Source organism: Leiobunum rupestre, chromosome 5 (genome assembly GCF_980474605.1).
Source record: "Leiobunum rupestre chromosome 5, qqLeiRupe1.1.hap1, whole genome shotgun sequence".
In the NCBI taxonomy this organism is placed as follows: domain Eukaryota; kingdom Metazoa; phylum Arthropoda; class Arachnida; order Opiliones; family Sclerosomatidae; genus Leiobunum; species Leiobunum rupestre.
The window spans coordinates 21,368,639-21,379,704 of NC_143388.1; the positions used below are offsets into that span (position 1 = coordinate 21,368,639).

The window sequence follows — 11,066 nt, forward strand, 5'->3', positions numbered from 1 at the left end:
ACTAAAGACGATCCATTAACCGTTTGTTCCACGTATCTCGATCGCGTTGATGAATACGATTTGTATAACGCCGTTCGTAGGGCTATCAGCTGGGCATCGTCTATAGATAAATATCGCTCTATCATCGTTTTCGATTTAGATCGGACACTTATAGACGACGATGGTCGCAAATTGAAAAATGCCGACGTGATGTTACGTTGCGCTCGACGCGCCTACGATTTGGTAGTATTATGGTCTCACGGTTCTTCGCTTCACGTAGACGAACACGTATTTAAGTTTATCGAAGATTACGAGTCCCACGAAAAGAAAAGTTTATTCGATTTGGTGTTAAGTAATAATAGTACAGACCCGAAAGCGAATAAAAATTTATTATACTTATATAACTATTTTACAAACTGCAAGTTTACCAAATCGGTATTAGTTGACGATTCGCTTTGTAACTGGACGCCCGAATATACGCGATTTATAGTACCTACGACTAACGATGTATACGGAGCATTGTCTTTACTGTAAATTTTTATTTTATTTATAAGTACCCTAATTTCCGACGTATAAGGCGCTCTTTTTTATTCCGTACTGCTAATCAGAAAAAATAGGGGGTGAAACCAATGCCCCCCCCCCCCACAAACAACAACGGGCGCTATATATCTCAGAACAATATTTCAATTTATTTTATTACCATGGTGAATTAGTAAATACAATATTTCATTTTATTATTCAGCGAGATTGATCCGGATAATTACTAGATTTCTTTTATGATGTTAATATATCACTAAATCCACTAAATCAACCAATATATGGGCATTATAAAACTGATGGCGTAATACTTGTATGGGTATTGCCGAATATATTTAGTATACCCGCGTAGCTATGTAAGGGGGAGTGGGGGTGGAGGGATCGGGCTCAACGCGGAGATATATTTTAATACGGCTATATTACGAATGAAAAACCGATTATAAAGAGTTTTATTCTATTTTAATTTACTACGCAATCAACTTAAACAAGGAAGTTATCGAATGTTTTACAAAAAAAATGTTTTTCGATCTAGTTACGTGTGGTTGGTCACCGTTGAACGCGCAATTTAAATTGGAGTTTAATATAAATTTAACGGTATCGGCCCATCGACCTACCAGCGTCGGAGTTTCGAAAATTATAGGATACACGGTGTTGTTGTATATAAATCCGACGATAATACCGTCCATATTTCTAAATGACTCCATCAGTTTGTCGCAATCTCGACTCACGTACGTCGAATACGTCCATCTGAAGAGAGCCCACCCACCCCCAAAAAAAGGCGGAGATTAGTATTATACGACGAATATATATATATATATATATATATATATATATATATATATATATATATATATATATATATATATGTATACATACTTGTTTTGATGAAACGCGAACCAAGTTGATTTTGGTGGGACTATAAACCAATAATCCCCAGTATAAGTTGCAGCTTTAATGGGTTTGTTAAATTTGTAATTTAATTTTCTGTCGCCAAGTTCCCGGCATTCTAATATAACTTTGCAGTCTTTAGTTATGCTGGTCAAAATATAAAATGACTCGATAATGCTTATGTGGTATCGCGATATAAGCTCTATAAACTGTTCCGGCGTGATAGTTGGTAATTTCATAATCGCAGTGACGAGTTTAAACGACTCTACCGTTAGGTGTCCACGGTTTTGAAATAAATGTTTATTCTTTTTAATACTGTATTTTTCGTGAGTCGCCAAGTTGATTGGGAGTTTAACCCTCGATTTGTTGTATTCGTTTATAAATTGCTCGATTAATTCCAATTCTTTAATGGTTCGAAAGTTGTTTACGAATAAATGATATTGCCCTCGCGCGTAATATTTGGCAAACATCATCATTATAATTGTTATACCAAAATCAGAAACGTTCATAGGAATGTCGATTTTGCTCCAACGATACAATCGTGTACCAACGCTATATCCGTTCAAACTCGATTGGGTATTCAAAATTGGATCTAGTTCGTCGATGGCGTCTTCGCTTTCGTCCAATTCGCAATGGGCTCCGGCTTTTACGTTATATAGAAACGAGTAAATCGACGAAATATCGTTAGTACGGAAAGACAGCAAAAACGAAATTAAATCTATAGCGAAAATAAAAAAAAATACAAAAATACAAAGAATTAGATTCGGGATATGTAACGAGTTTATTGCGTTTCGTTTTCTTATACACAACGTGACAATCATTTTAAACTGTGATTATAAATCAATACATCATCGGCAATATCTTCTAATGCTCTACTAAACGCGTTAGCCTCAAAAATGGGTGGTTTGTAAACGATTGGTTCCATTTTCTTAGGTTGATCGATTTTATATTTAATTTCGCGTTGGATGTCTCCTAGATTGTAGTTCCGCTCAAATAGATCGCGCAAATCAATCAACGGGTTATCTAATATTTCAGCAAAATAAGTATACGCGTGAAGTTGGGCCATTTGATAGTTGTACTCTTTCGAGTTGTAAAGATCATTTAATCCGCCGCGATCGTTTAACGCCAGCGCTATAAAATTCAAGTCACTACATACGAGAAATAAAGTTGGTATCGTTTTTATAGATTTCAGGAACGCGATTGTTTTTTCCAAGTTCGTAGCTAAGGCTAAATTGTTTAGCATCGGTAGAACCAATTGAATATCTTTCGGTATTGGCGCGCTTTGGTATTCAAACATTAAATAGTGAACGTAGTAGAAAATTAAATTCGAATAAGAACATCGATCCCAACAAACATTTTCGGCCCGAGTATATTGTTGGAGCATCATGTACTCTAATGATTTAATCGGGCAGCAATTGTATTCCGAGCCGCGAGTGATTCGCGGACATAAATCGTTAATTTTAATACACTGACGATTCATACTGTTGGCCAATGTACTTTTTCCAGTACCGCTCATACCGTCGATACATATTTCCGTACACTTTGACCACCCATCGAGTTTGGAAAAGATTTCCGAAGCTGTCGGTGTCGGTTTTTTATCAATAGTTCGTCTGGAATTTTCGTTATAAGTGCATATTGGCCATTCCGGTTCGTAGTGTATAATCGAATGTCGAACTTCGTCGCTATAAATTGGCTTTTGGAGGTCAAGGTCTTTTTTCTCTTCTTCACCAACGATAGTTCGAACGTCTAATTGGTGGTCCATTATTAATTTTATTATATATTATTTACTGTTTAGAAAATAGTGATATATTTATAAAGTTGGGGGTGGGGGTTGGTGGGACTGGAAATAAATATATTTATCATTACCAGACTCGGCGTTCATAATGTCGTTGACTGATGGGCGGGATGTCGAATTATATACTAATTTTACAAATAAATATCCATACGCGCACTCTAGACCGTATAAAACCGACGTACGCGGCGATATTAAGAAATTGACGCTCGATGGGAATCAATTTATAACTATAGCGGTCACTGGTATTCCGGATGGTGTCTCGCCAGATGCTAACGAAGCGATAGTGTCTAAAGGAGTGCCGCGGCGTCTTTATATATTTTCCGATCGTCCTTTAACGACTGATTATATTAAAACTATAGATGAGTTTTACGGCAAAGACCCTTATCCAATTCTGACCGTCTCTAATACGATATACGGAAACGTTAAAGACCCCCCGAAAAATAATTTCTACTGGTTTAGAGGGCAACCGAATACCGATTCGTCGTTTGTTGAATATCGATACGCTCAAAAACGACATCAGATCTCGAATATAGCGTACGACGAACTAACCGGAAACGTACATCGTCTAATATTGCCCGCCAGCGTATCTATGTTGGTTTTGATCATGCCTCGAAATTTTATACGGACGAATTTGAAAAAGGGATATTTTCTATTTGATAATAATCTAATTGTGAGAGTTTACAGTCGCTACTTGCTATCAGCGTCGCGAGAGCAGCCGGATAATGATTTAGTGTCCGTCATTTCTACGGAAGATACGCGACTAATGAACGTCGTTAAAACATTTTTTAGCCGAATGGGAATGCATACGATCTTCTCTCCCAATTTAAACCAAATAATGGCTTACGATAAGTACATGACTATGATTGTTGGTAGTATCGCCAATATCCAAGTCCCTTAGAATGTATAGGATGGGGGGGGGGCGGTGGAGGAGGGTGATGTTTACTGATATCAGTGGTTTATATATATATATATATTTTTCGGATATAGATAGATGATTGATTCGATTTCAACGCTTCAAACGCGTTTTTTTTAAATAAATAAATAAATAAATAATTGACGCACGCAGGCACACACGCACGCACGAAGATAGGAATGGATGACATTTTAGATTCGGAGCCGGTTAAACCCAGCGACGTTGGTAATTACGGAGTTTTGATTAGCGTCCCCACAATTTATATCAATTGCGACGATGATAAAGAGGATAAATGTTTAAATAATTTACGAGTTATACCTTACGATAAATTAAAAGAATTGATGACTGTATCGTTTCAAATATCGTCCGGAAGTCACGAAGAACAAGTAAATTTGTGCGAACGATTAACGAATATAATGATAGAATCTACAGCTGCAGCTGACAATCACCTAGAAGATGTATTAATGTTCGTTAAATTGGCCGCTAAAATGGGCAAAGATTTAGACGTAAAAGACGATTACGTGGATTCAACCACGCAATCTATTAGTTTCGATATCATTCGGAATTATATAAACGATCCGGAGACGGGACTATTGTCTTCTACCGAACCAACGCGATGGAATGGCGCGTGTTTGTACTCCCAATTGCCTGACGAACAAGGTACGTTGGCTCGATCGCAAACGAACGACACTGATCTAAATAGAATTTACTATTGTTTATCGCGTTACGAATCTACTTTGCTATTTAAACCGGGATACGTATACGATAAAACGATTAAAGTCGCTAATTTAGGCGTATTTTACACGTGTCTTTTGCATTATTCGAGACCTATAGAAAATATGTGCTCTAACGATATCAAAGCGAATATGCTAAGTTTCGTTATGGATTTAGTAGTTAGAAGTCGGGTAATTCAAGCTTGGAGAAAAGAACGCGCCAGCAAACTATTACTTTCTGATCTAATAAAAAATTACGATGGCAATAATCATATAATCGCCATGTGCAGACTAGATACTCCAAAAGCTAGAGCTAAATATTTAATCGGTCAGCTAGCGAAAGCCCCCGAAGTTTCCAAATTCATTAAACACATATCCTACGAGTCGTACGAAGCTTTACTAGAAGGGTCCAGACAAAGGATCGCGGACTCGGATTATTACGTTTTGGGTAATAAATTCCTAACATCCGCGGCTACGGAGCAAGGATTCGCGTCGTTAAGGAAACTTTACGAGGAATCACGACAAAATGATACAAAAAGCGACATAAATAATTTACTAAGCCAGATATGAGTTACAAAAAAAAACACACACACCCATTTAGTTGGTCGTTTTTTTTTATTTTTTATTGCGAATATTGATATGTAAGTAACGCGTGTATTGGAGGTGAAGGGAAAGATAATTTATCAAGTCTATAGTATTTAAGTTTAGAAGAGAATAAAAAAAATAATTAATATTTAATCGTCATAGTCTCCGGTATTTACAGTTATTTCTTGATTCAAGCTATTTAATTTTTCTTGAATATCTTTGAATGCTGTAGATTGCGCTAACAAGGCAACGATTTGATCTATGTTATTGGGATTATTGAATAGTTGCTTCATCGATTGAAACGTGGCGTTCTCCTTCGACGTGGTTGGCGGCTTGTACTCGCTTATATGAGCTACTTCATGACGACTGATATTTCCCAACTTGTACCCGTCTTTAAGCTCCACGGGAATGACGCGTTCAAATAAATTGATGTTGTTGGCATCAACACCGGTAACTGCAACTTCCGCGTTATTTAGTGTGATAGTTAATGAACCATCGGTACGGTTAACGGCGTTAGTTGATTTGTTTGACTTGTACATTGTTGTTCCAATAAGAGCCGACGTTGGACCAGATATATTTGATTTTAACTTGCATACTAAACCGTCGTCCGATCTGAATGCCAACCACGCGTGCTTTTCAAATGTACCAATTACCGCGACTGTCAAATTTGGCTTGTAGTAGATATACGAAGGTCCAAACCCGTCTTTCTTCTTCTGGATGTAACTCGTTTCGATACGTTCCGCCGTAGCTGTTACCGTTTTTACGTTATTGAATAGTTTATTAATCAACGTTATACGTTCAAAGTAGTTTGAAGATAAAACGCAATCTTTTATATTGGTTTGGATAATATCTAATACTTTATTTTTTGTAGACATTAAGACATCCAACAAAAGGTATTCTTCTTTTCCTAACGACGCTTTCAGTATCATGTTTTTTTGTAAGTCCTTTTCGGTGCTCAAAGGTGGCAGAATAAATTGGTATCCGTCGAAGATCATAGTTAGACAGTTGGTTATTAACACCGTCGAACGTTTGAAATTGGAAATTTGAATTCTTACGTAATCTTCTCGTTTCGTGTCGATTTCGTCTTCTTCGTATTCGGCGTCTTTAAATTTTAATTCACCAATTAGCTTGTACATTTTGGGCGATAGCTCGATACCGTTTTCCACGATAAACCGTAAAGCCTTAACATCGTCTTTATCGCTACGACTCAAATTGCTCGCGAACAAATCCAAAGTTTTGATATATTCGACTAGGATTCCACCATTACTTAATTGTCCGACGCTTTTGGGTTTTTTTTCATGCTTTACCAATTTATTCGTATCGATAAAATCATTCGGCGTGACAAATCTCGAATGCGTAGCCAAGAAATATTTTAAATGTTCCTTTTGAAATTGTAAATTGACATTTGCTTTTTCAAAATCGGCAAATAGTCGCGCCACGATTGTCATAAATATCGAACGTTTACATTGCAATTTATAGTTCTCGTTAGCCGCGATGGTCGCTGCATCTTCAGCGCCAATTTCGTCTCCGTTGGGTTCGGTATCGAAATCCCGGGGTTTTGCAATTTTAGTTGGTAGTTGTTGCGTTGTCGCTTCATCCAAATAAGATACGAACGAGTTGGGAATTATTAGCTGCTTCGCCGTACTGATAACTTTTATATCATTATAAGCGCGCCATAATATCTTGATAAATTGATATAAATTTACAGTCGCGGACACGGCTTTACGCTTTTTCGACTCGGTAGCGGATAAATAACTTGGCGACGGTACGATGGCTGGCACTGATGATACGGTAGAAACGTTGGATACAATAATTGGAGAGCTCGGAGGTGGTCCTTCACTAACAATTACACTTTCACTCGTCGACGATTCCATTTTAAGTTAATTTGAAAGAAAAGCAGTTACAATGTACGTCTACGTGTTAACAAACGATACTATTTTGGAAATAACCGGACGTGTCGCTAATGTTGGCGCTATATATGTGTGTGTGGATAAAGCTAACGCTCGAATAGTTTGATATCAATGTCATCCAAATCAAATCGTATACGGCTCAGACACGGATGTCGAAGCGATTTTTTGCGCGTTAATTTATCGGCAATAATCGTTACTATAGTTGGTTTTAAAAAGAAACCATCGTTAGGATTTACAAGCATCTTTATCTGATTTCTTTTTTCCGAATCGATACCGCTAGCAACTTTACAGACGAGTTGGAATTCGTTGTTCTCGTAATATCCGCATTCTAAAATATTAGGTATATTGTTTTTATCCGGCAAAATACGCCGAGCGTACAACTCGAACTCTTCTTTTCGTTCGTTAATGTGTAAAGACTTTAGTTTGATCCAACATCTTTTGTTTGGTATATAAGGTTCATTTTGTTCTTTCAAGATAAGACCTTCGCCACCAGCGTTCGTAACTTTATCAAATGCCCGTAAAGTTTGGCTTTGAGATACGCATTTGGTATACGCTGATATTTGGACACGTTCCGTTTCGACTAAACATTTAACGAGAAGGTTTTTACGTTCCAGTAAGGGTTTAAAATGCACGGGGATCCCGTTCACGTACTGAACGTCGAACACTTTGTACGCGGAGTTCAGTCCCTTTCGGAAACCAGTATCGCATATAGGTACGATTTGATTTCGTTCGTCGGTATATATCAATTCGCCGTCAAACACGCAATTAGTAAATCCATCAGCTAGGATTATTGGGTACGCGAATGACGCGCGGTTTAACGTTCGCGTATAAAACGCGCGTTGTTCCGCGTTGGAGACGGCACTCAGTAGTCGTTCGCCGTCGTATTTTTCTTCGTACACATAGTCGGCGTAGTTTATTTTATTCGGATCGACGGGTTTCGCGAGCATCGGTAATAACGGATCCAAAGTTACGACGGTATTATAAGTCGTCGAAGAGGCGTGAACAAATTGCGAAGCTCGGGTTCGAATATCGTTTAACATCTCCGTCGCCGTAGGCATTCGATTCGTTAAGTAGTTACTAGTCGTCGCGATCGCTAAATTTAAAGAAATTTGGTCGAGTGGTTCTTTTTGAATTTTCCGTTTTATTCTTCTTAAAGGTTTTCTTTTAATTCGAAGCATTGTTTTTTTTTTTGAACCGGGAGCTAAATAGTATATACACCGTATCGTGTTAAACCATCTCGCGCCACCCCCACTATAATCACGTCGGACAAAGATAGTTGGAAGCGTATATAGGTGCGTGGATTCCATTTTCCTACAAATAATAAAAAAAACTCATGGATTACGACGAAACAAGTAGCTCAGCATTTTTACAGTCGTCGCCAGTTCGATACGAACCAATCAGTCCGCCTCATTCGCCATCGTATTACCAGCGAAGCAGTCCCATTCATTCGCCATCATCGGACGTACCACCAACAAGTCCAACATCCGCGCCGACTTGCTCGAAAAATGTGGATAATTTTTATTTTGAGGAAGGAAGCGTCCGGCCACGCGATAACCCATGCAAATTTTATACCGAAAAAGTCGTTACGCGTAAACGCATATATGGCGAGGAGTATCGTATACCCGACGTGTTAAAAAACCAACCGAAATGTAAAATTTTGAAATTGGATCAGCCTGAATTTGTAAATATAAGTTCGTCTTTAAATGATACTACGCGATTGGAACAAAAAATTGTATATAATAAAATATTCCCAACACCTACTAAACGGCAATATTGCACCGTTATAATAAATCAAAATGATATAGGTCAACTATGCGATAATTGTTACGCTCGCAATTGCATTTGTTTGATATGAAAGAATAAAGACGATAGAATTAATATTAAATGGTTTTGAATATTATTTATGGTCCGGGGAGGTGTATTTGTCCCCCCCCCCCGTTTCAATTAAGTGTTTATATTTTTTTTAGATTTGGGAGATGGCGTTGGATTTCCATTTATATTAACGTTGTTATCTGAAAATTCGTTATCGATTTCGCAGTCTGTATTAAAATCTACTTCATCATTAGCGAGAGAAATCCACTCATCACCCGAAACATCGGTTAAGACTTCTTCGCTTTCGTTATCGCTTAAATGGTGTTTTGCCGATTGATCATCGTCATAGTCGCTATAACCATCACCGCTGGAATCGTATCCGTCATTGTCGAACACCTCGTCATCGAGACGTTCTTTTATTTCTTCCTTTAACAATCCTCCATCGTTATTATTGTAGTTTGGAACGGATTCAACTTTGACATTGTCATTGACTTGTGGAACTAATTGTTTGTAGCTCATATTTATTACGTAAAATTTTGGTTCTCTAATATTATTTTATTCAACGGTTCAATCTTAAAAGGAACGGATACAATTTCTGTATAACTATATTACGCCCCTTCTTAATGATAAATAAAATTAAGTAATATCCCCCCCCCCCTTCCTCACAGACACACACACACACAAACACGCGCGCGCTTTCTAGCGCGTTTAGGCAATGAGAAAAAAAATAGTTTATATCCTTAGATCTGAATCATATTTACGCGATCCGATAAATCGAGCAGTTGCTTTTGTATGTCTGTTTCGATAAATAAATTACCGTTCATTCTTGGAAGATAAATATTTATTTCGTCGTTATTAACGTACAAAGGCCAGACATTTCGAATCGCGGTAACTATATCTCGAATAGAAATTTGCGAAGTTTTTTGCGTCGGAGCCCTGTCTACGATCACGATACCATCGTCGAAAGTAAGAAACGAGCCTAATAGCTGTCTCGAAATATTCAACGGCCCTTCCCACGAAGGATTAAATACGTCGCCGTTTGAATTTCCGAATTTAATAAACATTTTTTTTTAAATCCCATTCTATAATAAACGCCGCGCTATAATATAAAATCTATATGTACGGTTAAAATTGGAAGAAGTGAGAAAAAATTGAATCTTAAAGGGTAGGTAATAATTGTAGAGCGAAACTTTCAGTTTCATTGTAAATGCTTATTAGTTGTTCTTTATATACGCTATCCGACTGGTCCAAATTCCTTATCAATTGTTTCAAACGTTCAAGGCGTAAAAACACCCCGTCCTCGATTCTGACCTCGGCTCTAAGCGCTCGAATGACGTTGGCTGGGGTATTTGTCCGGATTTTTTGAATCAAAGCGTTGATTTGTTCTTTCGGAGCGCCCTCTTCGATTCCAATATCATTTACGATCTTTATGAAATCTTCAATTCTATCTTTAGTGTTCGGGGTGTATATCGTATTTTCTTCAATCAGTCGTAAGTTTTCCAAAACACTAGCCGCGCTTATCGGCGGATTTGTTCGTAAGCTAGTGCTAAAATTGCGATTATTTATTGTCACCGTTGGAGGATCGACCGTCGCTAAATTAAACGCGATATTCGACGAGGTTATTATATTGGCTAGGTTCTTTTGTACGCGAGTTAAGGGCGAATCATTTTCAGAAAGCTCGTCTATCAAGAGCCCCAACTCTTTAAGATCTAAAGTTTTTTTCTTCACTTTTATAAGTCCCCGATAAAATAATTCACTTTGCGATTGTATCGCGCCCAATTGGGTTTTAATTTTGGTTTCGGCGTGCATAGCTAGAGTTAATTGCTTTTGAATAGACTTGGATTTAGTAATACGCTGTTTAGCTAATGCCACCGGGCTTTCGGGCAAACCGCCCAACGTCGTATCGCCGCTAAGACTGCGTATATTCGTCGACG

General features: G+C 37.9%; 1 long non-coding RNA gene across 1 annotated transcript in view; it reads left to right on the forward strand.

The window, feature by feature from the left end:
• Positions 1–11,066, forward strand: part of LOC149943787 (uncharacterized) — a 413,771-nt gene that overhangs the window by 121,309 nt on the left and 281,396 nt on the right. The gene's annotated exons all lie outside the window — the stretch shown is intronic.